Genomic DNA, 12,345 nt, shown 5'->3' on the forward strand with positions numbered 1-12,345 from the left:
TGTTTAAATATTCAACCTGTTTCATTTAAAGTTTCAACTTGTTTTTTTTTGCTATTGCTACTTATTCTCAGAATGTTTCCGCTTTTGGGTTTCTATGTTAATATTCGTTTTTTGATATTTTTTTTTACACTGAACTTCCACTGAAATTGATATTTAAACTCTTTTTATTTGTCATTTTTTGTTTGTCACAATTCTGTTTCGATATTTTCTTTACTTTTATTCAATTTTTTTTTCATTTTTTTAAGTTCGTATCCTTGAACTTTTATTTATTCTTTACTGAAGATTTTTTTCAGATATGTACAATTTTGTTTGGTTTCCTTCTTGTGTTACTTGCTGTTTTCCTTTTAATATTTTCTCCCATTTGCTCTGATTTCTTTCTATTCCCAAACTAAAACTTTTCCATATTCTCCAATAAGTTTGCTGTCATTTTTGTTGTGCTTATTTTTGTTCAATTTGTTAAACTGTTCCTGATCTGGGCAAAATCATTTCAAATCGCCTGGGAATACGCGAAAATTTAATCGACCATTTTTGATTTGAATTAAACTTTGCACACGTATTTGGCTTAGCAAACTGAGCATTTTTCACAAATGGAGAGATTTTTTACACTCATGAGTTACATTCTAAAAGGGCGTATGCCTTGTGGCATAGGTTTTATTCGAAGCATTGTGGCCCAGAAACCGTTGGTTGTATAGAAAAACTGTCTGAGAATGAGTTGTAGGGAATTAAAAATGCACCATAAAAAAATATACACTGTACAAAAAATTTTTTTTTGACAAAAAAAAATAAAAATAAACATTAAATTTCAATTTAAAAAAAAGAGTTGAATTTTTTTTCATTTTTCGCAATTTTAAAAAAAAGTCCAGGATGGAGAAATGAGAAATATTTTTTTTATGGTAGATTAACTTTTTTATGAAAATTCTAATTTAAACATTTTTCAAAATATTTGTATTCTGATGATTGCAGAGAGTCATTTTGAATCAAAAAGCTCTTGGTAGTAAACATTCTAAAGGCATCGATTTTCGAGTTATTTTGAATTTAAGCTCGAAAAATTATTATTATCTCGGAATTTACACGTTTTTCTTAATTTGTCCATGGTTCTCCAGCAAAAACCATACGTTCATTGGAATGCTTGATCAAAAATATACAATTCATTCTTTGACAACAAAACGATTGGGCGAACGGTTCTCAAGAAAAGAGTTAAATGATCTAAGTGATATAAATATATATAAGAATCAAATATTTATTTTCGAGTTTTATTATCTTAAAAAACATATTTTTTTATGTCATAGATACTTTACAGAACTAGTTTCACCTTATATTTTATATGCATCATAAGTAAATGATTCGTCATCTTCTGAAAACAGCTTCGTTTCTATCTTATTTTCCGAAATCGGAACAAGAGAGTAATACTTTTGTGTGGCAGCAATTATTATCGATTTTTGAAAATATTGCTCCATTCTGTTACTCCTTGTTCAAATTCGTCATATGATACCCAACTAAATGACATTTTTGATGAATTTTTATTACTTTTCTGATTAGACCAATCATACAATTCTTTTGCGCTTGTAAAGGGATGTTCATCGCTTGTAAAGGGATGTTACGTCGGATTTCGGATTTCGTCAGAGAAAGATTTCAAACGTTAATACTGATGTAACCACACGATGGATCACAATAATCAATATGTCGTTGGATTGATAAAATGATGGACAATTTTGTGATTCTTCAGTTATCATTATCATTTCATTGTTAAACAGTGAAAATTTCATAAAAGTTTCAAGGTCGAATTTTCACGAACAATGTTCCAATCACATCCGAACACGCCTGACACAGACTTCATGCATAGACACCAACTGCCTGTTATTGTATACTGTATAGCAGTGGCAAAAAAAATTGACAGAATCTCCCCGTCCCAATAGGTCAAATAATGTTTGCTTCCATGAGCCTAGACTATTTTGATGTCTTGAAGGTGAAGCTTTTTCGGAAAGTTCGTAACCACCTCCACTGTCGGGCAATTTTACGTCCTGCTGTAAGAATGTTATTAATACTGATGTCTTGAAGGGAAACATAGGTAAGGTAAGGTAAATTGAAAGGAAACATGCTGGCACAGGCAACACTACTGCACCTACCAATGTATGAATAGAGCGCTGGTCACTCGTTGTCTATCAGTGCAGAAGAACTCGATATTTATTTGTGTGCAGCCAAGCCAAGTGAAGACTACATTGCCGCTGTCGACGCACAGTGAGGCGTGTTGGGTTAATGCGTAGGTATCGTTTTGCGATCTGGAACATAATCGAATTATCATCTTTTTCTTTTTGTTTCGTATAGTAGCAAATATCAGAATTTAATATGATTATTCGGGTGCCGCAAAAGACGTTGCACCGCCGGGGACAACGAAATTCTGCATGTATCGATGGAGGCAGATAGCAGGGTACATAAATTTGGTGCATTGCACAGATAAAATGCGTTGTTTATTTTAGAACTCTACACTATGTTTTTCTCAGATTAATTAAAAAACTTAACCCTCTAGTGCCCAATGCCGCCTTTTGGCGGGCTTCAGTCAAACCTCTAAAAAGCTTCAATAAATACTTTAAAAGTGTTTATAATGATTCATAGTGATTTTACCGAAGCCCGTCTAGAAATTAATTTGGGCACTAGAGGGTTAATATAGGGTATTTAAAAGACAATAGAAAACCAAAATGCTCCGTATAGATCTTTGAATAGGTAGTTAAACGAGCTGTACTGATGATTATTTTTTGCTAGCTGAATGAATTTAGTTCAATATGACAATCCTAGTTGCAAATTCTTTTCATCTTTATATTAGAGTTCCGACATTTGTACTTGTATTTTTAAATTAATTTTTGCCTTTCTCCTAGAAAGGTATAGCAATCACTGGAAAAACCAAAGGTATAAAAGCGGTCCCAATGGCCAAATGTCATATACCACTCGACCCCTTTCGACGAACTGAGCATTTTCTGTATGTATGTATGTATGTGTGTATGTGTGTGTGTGTGTGTGTGTATGTATGTGCAACTTTTTTTTCTCACTCACTTTTCTCAGAGATGGCTGGACCGATTTTCATAAAATTAATTGCAAATGAAAGGTCTAGATGCGCCATAGGTTGCTATTGAATTTCATTGTAATCGGATTTTTAGTTTAGAGGTTATGTATCAAAATGTAAAAATCACGAAACATCAATATCTCAGAAACCACACAACCGATTTTAATAAAATTGGTTTCAAATGATTGGGCTGTTTCTAGAACTCTTAACTTTTAAATTTCGTTATGATTGAACATATGGTTAAAAAGTTATGTAAAGAAAAGTTATCCTGAGGTTGTTTAAACTCACTCATTTTTCTCAGAGATGGCTGAACCGATTTTCACAAAATTAGTGTCAAATGAAAGGTCTAGTTGCCCCATAGGTTGCTATTGAATTTCATTGCAATCGGATTGTAACTTTGTCCGTTGTTCATGAAAATGTGAAATCACATAATGAAAGTAAACATATTGACTTCCTCCTAACGATCACTGTCTAATTAAAAGGTAGAAAAGTGATCCAAATGGCCGAATGTCATATACTACTCGACTCAGTTAGACGAATCGAGCATTTTCTGCATATAAGCATGTACAGGTATATATGTTTGTGTGTGGGTGTGTACGTGTGTATGTGCACCTTTTTTCGCACTCACTATTCTCAGAGATGGTCTGACCGAACAGATTTCAATGAAATTAATTGCAAATGAAAGGTCTAGTTGCCCTATAAGACCCTATTGAATTTTCTTGTAATCTGATTTCTAGTTTAGAGGTTATGTATCAAAGTGTAAAAATCACGAAACATCAATATCTCAGAAACCACACATCTGATTGGATTAAAATTAGTTTCAAATGAACGGGCTACCTTAAAAACCCTTAACTTTTGAATTTTATGAAGATTGAACATGTGGTTCAGAAGTTATGGAAAGAAACGTGTTCTGGAGACTATTTAATCTCACTCATGTTTCTCAGAGATGGCTGGCCAGATTTTTATAAAATTAGTGTCATATGAAAGGTTTTGTTGCCCCATAAGACCCTAATGATTTTTTTTTTCAAACGGATTATTACTTTGCCTGTTATGTTTAAAAATGTGAAATCCAGCTATGAAAAGAAACATATTCCAAGACAACTTACTTGGACTCACTCATATTTCTCACAGATGGTTGACCCGATTTCCACAGAATTAGTATCAAATAAAAGGTCTACCTACCTCATAACACCCTATTGAATTTTGCAGTAATCGGACTGTAACTTCGTCTGTAATGTATCGAAATGTGAAAATCACGAAACTTCATTATCTTAGAAACTACACAACCGATTTGAACAATATTGATATCAGATGAACGGGCTAGTTAAGGGTTAACTGATGAATTATGATTGAACACGTGGTTTCAAAGTTTGGCTGCCCCATACGTTACCTTTTCATTTGATTGTAATCAAACTTAAGCAAGCGTTATGTTTTAATTTGTAAAACAACGAAAGTCTATTATCTCAAGTATTACACGACTTATTTGAACATAACTAGTGTCATACAAATGAGTCATCTCTCAAACTTACAAATAACAAACTTCATAACAATTTGATATGCTGTTTAAAAGTTTTAGAAAGAAAAGAAATTCAAAGACTATTCAACACTTTACCTGCTTCGATCAATATATATGGCCTCAACATGATTTAAATGTGGTATCGTACTATCTGAACGTTCCCGGCATCGCTCGTGATTAAATTGTTCGAAATTAAGAGTCATTGCTTTTATTTCGCTATTTCTTAAGTACTAACAAATTTCATATTTTATACTTTAATTACAACATCAATATTTTAGAACCCAAAGAGTGGATAAACATTTATTGGATTTAAGCATTCATGTAAATCTATTTTTACAAATAATAAGTTTGAATGAGAAAGGCTGAGTCTGACCGCTAGGTGGATTAATTTAGGTTTTTTTGTTTTGCATTAGCATCAACAAGAAAATATTACTTCACATAACCTTACTTGTAATTGAAAAACACTATGCAAATATCAATTGCTAAGGCTAATGTTGTGCATTACTCTAGCCCTGTTTATTTTTTAAGATAACAGGCATATGACTTTTAAATATGGTATCTTTGTTATTTTTTGGTATCTTGAAATCGATTAAATTTTTGCCTTTCTCCTAGAAAGGTATAGCAATCACTGGAAAAACCAAAGGTATAAAAGTGGTCCCAATGGCCGAATGTCATATACCACTCGACCCCTTTCGACGAACTGAGCATTTTCTGTATGTATGTATGTATGTGTGTATGTGTGTATGTGTGTGTGTATGTGCAACTTTTTTTTTCCACTCACTTTTCTCAGAGATGGCTGGACCGATTTTGATAAAATTAATTGCAAATGAAAGGTCTAGTTGTGTTATAGGTTGCTATTGAATTTCATTGTAATCGGATTTTAAGTTTATAGGTTATGTATCAAAATGTAAAAATCACGAAACATCAATATCTCAGAAACCACATAACCGATTTCAATAAAACTGGTTTCAAATGATTGGGCTGTTTCTAGAACTCTTAACTTTTAAATTTCGTTATGATTGAACATATGGTTAAAAAGTTATGTGAAGAAAAGTAATCCTGAGGTTGTTTAAACTCACTCATTTTTCTCAGAGATGGCTGAATCGATTTTCACAAAATAAGTGTCAAATGAAAAGTCTAGTTGCCCTATAGGTTGCTATCGAATTTCATTGTATTCGGATAGTAACTTTGTCCGTTGTTCATAAAAATGTGAAATCGCATAATAAGAGTAAACATATTGACTTTCTCCTAACGATCACTGGCTAATTAAAAGGTAGAAAAGTGATCCAATTGGTCGAATGCCATATACTACTCGACTCAGTTCGACGAAACCAGCATTTTCTGCACGTGTGCATGTATTGGTGTATATGTTTGTGTGTGGGTGTGTACGTGTTGTGGATATTTTCTAGAAACCGAAAGTTGTAAAATCGGGTTTCAAAGTGAAATATGGAGTTTACTCCCGGCTTTCGAGCCCGGGATAATGTTCCTGAAAAACATTGGTAATGTTTGTCCCTTTAAGGTTGTTTTCCAGAAATCGGAAGCTACTAAGTATCTAGAAATTTAAAATGGCGTCCTAAGTTGATTTCTGGCCTTTGGGTGTACCGCTTCCGCAATTTTCATAATAGATGAAGTCGGCATCTTCGCCATCGAAATACCCGGATTAGGCAAAATTTTTCCATTTTAGGAGTACATCCTAACCAGAAGTAGTCATCTGGATTTTTGCGTGATGTATTCGAAACATATTTATTTCATTATATTTGCATATATATATATATATATATATATATATATATATATATATATATATATATATATATATATATATATATATATATATATATATATATATATATATATATATATATATATATATATATATATATATATATATATATATATATATATATATATATATATATATATATATATATATATATATATATATATATATATATATATATATATATATATATATATATATATATATATATATATATATATATATGTTTTAATGTATGCTCATATATGTATGAATGTTAGGTTTTTAATTTTAATTCAATAATGGTATAGTATTTAATAATGGTAAAGTTGTGCTGAAACCAGCAGAAATTTTCAAGGAGTATTTTTTCTCTTAAATCGTGTAAATCTATTCTAACATATAATAAGTTTGAATGAGAAAGGCTGGGTCTGACCGCTAGGTGGATTAATTCAGGTTTTTCTAATTGATTCTGTATACGGATAAAATGTTTAAATTGACCTAAATTGAATGTTAACATGTTCATAAAATTCTATATCAATTTAAAATTTTTTGTGAATATACATTTTCTACTAAAAACTGTAATTCGTTATCGAAATTTTTTCCATGAGCGGGGAAAAAAAATAATGTGACATCTTTGCCGCTTTGTGCTCGGTGAGTGAGCCATCTTTCACAATATAATAAAATAGATATAGAAGGAAGTTTAATTTCTACTGAATCGTACTCAATTTATTATTTTATAGAAGGTTGCCTTATCGCGTATTAGGGAAAATCGACTGTATAGGAATGAAAGATAATAAGAATAATTAACTTATAAAAGAGAGTGCTGCAAATAAATAATCAAAATACAGACCCCATGAACTATTTTTAGTTCCAAGTCGTTTGAGGTGTCGCTTGATGAACTACGGCTGACGACCTAGATACTTGATATTACCACCCGAGTAGTTGAAAACATAGTACTGCTGTGCCTATATTATCTATACACTATTGTTTAAACACTATATTGCCGGAACATATTCCAGTCATATCTCAGGAACCGTTTTACCCATTCCGGTTATCCGCTCCGGCAACAAAAAGAACCAAAATATCTTTCTTTTGGAGCATGTTGAGATTGAATCATTTTTGGCACATGTGTGCCAAAATCGAACCGTGCCAAAACTAAAACGAACTCAAATTAATCAGAGCTTCAAAAGCAAATATAAAACTATTGTAGTCCTACGTCAACTATGCGGTCGTGTCTTGGATACCACCTTCCTACTAATTTTTTCTATTTTTATATTGTGAGGCAGCTCCAGCAGACATTAATATCGCTTTTTTCAACTCTATTGTTGTTTTCAAAAAACTCCTTAATTTGGCAATGAACACCTGAACCGCAACAGTATCATGATGGAGTACTTCCGATATTATGATGAAGCTGATATTTTTAAGTGTTCCAGATTCTGAATAGTAAACAACGAAGGGATGAATGGTGGCTGGACTATTATTCCAATAACTACACGAATCACAAATTGATAAAGACGTATTAAAATGAACTTGACTGTTCAATATTTTTAATTTTGCAATAACGTTTTCGTTTAATTTGCGTAAGCTTGATGAGCACCGATGATCAAGAAAGGGTTTACAGCATTTGGGCTTGGTGTATTCCATTTTCACTTTATTCATCTTCACAAAATGCAAACTGTTACTAACACATCTGGAGTAGTGCAATCGTATTTATATACGAAAACAGATATTATAGGTAACCCAGTAGTTATTGGTTGCGTACTTTACAAACAGTTATTATTAGTAAACAAGTAGGTAGTGTTGCACGACAAACATATTTTTTTACAAAACATTCGGCAAGGGGGAACGTGTAGGTAGGCTAAGGTTTAGCGCTTGAGTTATTTATCCAATCGTTTTGTTATCAAAGAATGAATTGTATATTTTTAATCAAGCATTCCAATGAACGTATGGTTTTTGCTGGAGAACCATGGACAAATTAAGAAAAACGTGTATTTTCCGAAATAATAATAATTTTCCGAGTTTAAATTCAAAATAACTCGAAAACCGATGCCTTTAGAATGTTTACTACTAAGAGCTTTTTGATTCAAAATTATTTTCTGCATCGTTTAAAATCATCAGAATACAAATATTTTGAAAAATGTTAAAATTAGAATTTTCATAAAAAAATAATCTCAATAAAGAAAATATTTTTCATTTCTCCATCCTGGACTTTTTTTTAAAAGTTGCGTATTAACGTCAAGTTTCTTTAAAAAAAATGAAAAAAAAAATTCAACTTTTATTTTTAAATTGAAATTTGATGTTAATTTTTAATTTTTTTTGGTCAAAAATATTTTTTTTGTACAGTGTATATTTTTTTATGGTGCATTTCCCTACAACTCATTCTCAGACAGTTTTTCTATAGAACCAACGGTTTCTGGGCTACAATGCTTCAAATAAAACCTATGCCAAAAGACATACGCCCTTTTAGAATGTAACTCATGAGTGTAAAAAATCTCTCCACATGTGATGTGAAAATACTCAGTTTGCTAAACCAAATACGTGTGCAAAGTTTCATTCAAATCAAAAATGGTCGATATTCGACCATAGGTCATTTGGCGCGATCTTGCTCATCTGATTTTTTTGAGTCATTTAACATTTGATTCTGCATCGTTTTCTATTTTTTACTGTTCCACACCTATTGTTTTCCTTATTATGTTTATTTATGGTGTATCATCGATACATCGATTCGGTGTCGGAATTAGATTCTCCATTTCTAATACTCGGACTTTGCTGTCATCTTTAGAGTACAAGATAATTTCGGGAGTACGAAGTAGTAAATTTAATCTTGACTCATGATTTTTTCATTTTGTTCCATATTGAGCTGTCGCGTTGTTGTTTTTAATATTTTTTTTAAAATTAATTCCGTTTACCTTTTTGTGTCTTGATTAATTTTTTGTTCAATTTACTCCTTTTACTTCAAGATCTTTGAAGCCCCACGTGATTTTATCTTTGGATTTGCTTTCTCATTTAACTTTCACATTCTTTTCTCAGTTTTTCCCTATTCTTGATTTCATTCGGTTATCGATGTCGTAGTTGTTTAAATATGTTTTTTTTATATATATTATACACCAGATTCTCAGCACTTCTTTTGTTTTGACTTGTTCTCGACCTACCCTACTTTTGCTCATTTTTTTCACTTTTTTAAATGTTTTGATGCCAACACCCTTTTGTTTTTTTTTTTGCAACAATTTTCTATTTTTTGCAGAGTTTTTTTCTATACTTTTTATTGTTTTTTTCTCAGTATCGTCAATTATTCTACCGTATAAGAATTTTTACTGTTTATTTTTTCAACTGTATCCATTGTTTTTTCTCTGTCTGTCTCGATTTTATTTTCCGATCTCACTTGTTGCCTTTTTACCTTTGTTTTATACTATTACCTTTGTTTTATACTAAACAAAGGTTATAAAATCGGTCGAAAAACGCGAAATAGATCCAAAATCCGGAGGGCCGAACCGTATATACCATTCGACTCAGCTCGATGAATTGAGCAATGCCTGTTCGTGTGTATGTGTGTGTGTATGTGTGTGTGTATGTGTGTGTGTGTGTGTATGTTGTCTGTATGTATGTGCCGCAAAATACTAACGCCCTTTCTTACAGAACGCAATATCCGATTTTAATGATTTTATACTCAAACGAAAGCTACTGTGCTCCCCCAGAACGCTACCGAGTGGATTTTTGATTAGTGGCTTAGATTTTGAAATATTGATCAAAGAGTATTTTTTATAAGAGAAATTTAACTTTTAAGGCAAAATTAATGGCACGGAGAGCCATGTGTTGTAATCCAATTTACTCAGATCGACGAATTGAACAATTTATGTATGTTTGTGTATGTGTGCCTATATGTATGTATTTGTAAATATGTTGTTTATAAATGTAGTATATCAAAATCGACCCAAAAAAAAAATAACAAAAAAAAACATTCTTTTTATAGAACGCTCATTCAGATTTTGATGTTCGCATGCTCAAATGAAAACCCCAGAGTACCTTGAAAATCATACTGAGTGTGATCTTTTATTTGTTGCTTGAACTGTAGAATTTTGACCAAAGTATATTTTAGACATGGGATATTTTACTTTCTGGATATTTTTTCTCTCTCACTGCTCTTTCTTCTTCTCTATCCCTCTTTTTTCGTATCGCTATTTATTTTTCAAAGGAAATCAACAATCATGGACAACTTTTCATAATCTTTACACTCTTCGTAGTGCGTCTTAACTGGTGTAAATAAATTACCCTTTAGCTTTTTCTTGAAAATTTGAACCAGATTTTAGAAGAAACTGTATTGCTTACTTAGCTCCTTTTCTCGCTTTCGAAGCTTCCGTTCTCACTTCTTATAAAATATATACTAAATTGTACGTTGAGCCTAGATTTGCGAAGAGTAAGACACATTTATTGCTTTCGGGAGCCAAGCATTGTAATAAAATCTGATACCACAGTGTGCAAATGTAAAACAATTAGCGATGCAGATATTTTGAAAAGCTTTACCGAAGATGTATAGACCAATTTACGTACGAATGTGTTAGTGCTACCCGTTGAGAAAAACACAAATAAATCACTGTTTTGTTTGCAATGCTACGTTCTGAACAGCTGGAAAATTTTTCGGGCGAACACTTATTTTATGTTTTAAATTTGTGACCAAGAATCTAAAGTAGCTGGTGAACTTAATCGGCATAATAAGGAAAAAGTGTTGGAGCAACTCTACATGGTTATACACGTTTACTAGTATGCGCAGGTGAAAAGTCACTTATCTCTATGAATGATACAATATGCTCATGTAAGATATATAATATATATATTGCTTTCTAATTTAAGACTAAGTGCAAACAGAGTATCCATGTTATTCCACGTCTCGTTATCGCAGCAAGATTTAAAAAGTCTTTATTCCGGAAATATAGCATTTCTTGTGTAAAATTGGCCAACAAATCGAATGGTGATGGTTTCATGTTAGGCAGGGCACGAGAAGTGATCTTTTTCGCCCCTTTTTGCGTATTTTAGAAATATAGAACCTTTTCCGTGCCCTGCACAGAATGAAAATATCACCAATCGATTCATTGACCAATTTTACATAAGAAACGCTATATTTCAGGTTGCCAACCCAGCAGCTTCTAATTAGTGAAAATTTGGGTTCATTTTTTCCCAGTGTGCGTCGGTTAAAGAAAGCAATTTTTAAGACTTCGGAGGTTTTTGATGTGTGTCAAAACCATTCTACCTAGTTGACACAAACTGGGCGGCCTCCGATTTGAAGAATCAGTGCCTCAGTTCAAATATAAATAGAACACCCACAATTTCGGTGGAATGGTCCCTCGTCCGGGTTTGCCTGGCCAGCAGCGATGAATCATCATCTCAGAAGGATGTTCCTCGTAAAATCGCCCACCTGCCTGGCAGTTGCTGCAACATATTGCTGCTTTTCTTTGCACAGCAGATCAATCAGATGGAGCGACAAATATTCGAAACGAACCGCATGAAGATGTGACCCCGGCGGGTGGCCTCCAGTGATGGGATTTGCACAAAGAAGCCAATATGTTACAAGAAGGTCGCAAAGTTTCAAAGCAATTTTATTCGATGGAATCTGAGAATTGTGACGGCTCTTTTATGCAACCGAAAAGAAGATAGGCAATACAATTCGATGTAGGTGGCATATGTCTAGTTATCAGCAGCACAATAGAGTTTATTTTTTTAAACGGTTGAAGAATGTTTTGTTCCAGCCAGACAGACAAAATATGAATTAATTTATGAATTGTTAATGAACTTTTTTTCAAAATGATAGATAGTTGCTTTCAAGGACACCAGGAACGGCACACACCTCCAATGCCGGATCTGACGTCGTAGGTCACTGAAGGGTGATAACGGTTGACAAAAAAAGCCAGAGCGAACAATCACAAATTAAAAAGGGTGCATAACATTATCCCACCCGCTAACAACCGCTACAACGCACTGCTGCACTTTGTGGGAAAGCTCAATTCGAATTTTGTAATT

This window comes from Wyeomyia smithii, chromosome 1 (assembly GCF_029784165.1).
Source record: "Wyeomyia smithii strain HCP4-BCI-WySm-NY-G18 chromosome 1, ASM2978416v1, whole genome shotgun sequence".
NCBI lineage: Eukaryota > Metazoa > Arthropoda > Insecta > Diptera > Culicidae > Wyeomyia > Wyeomyia smithii.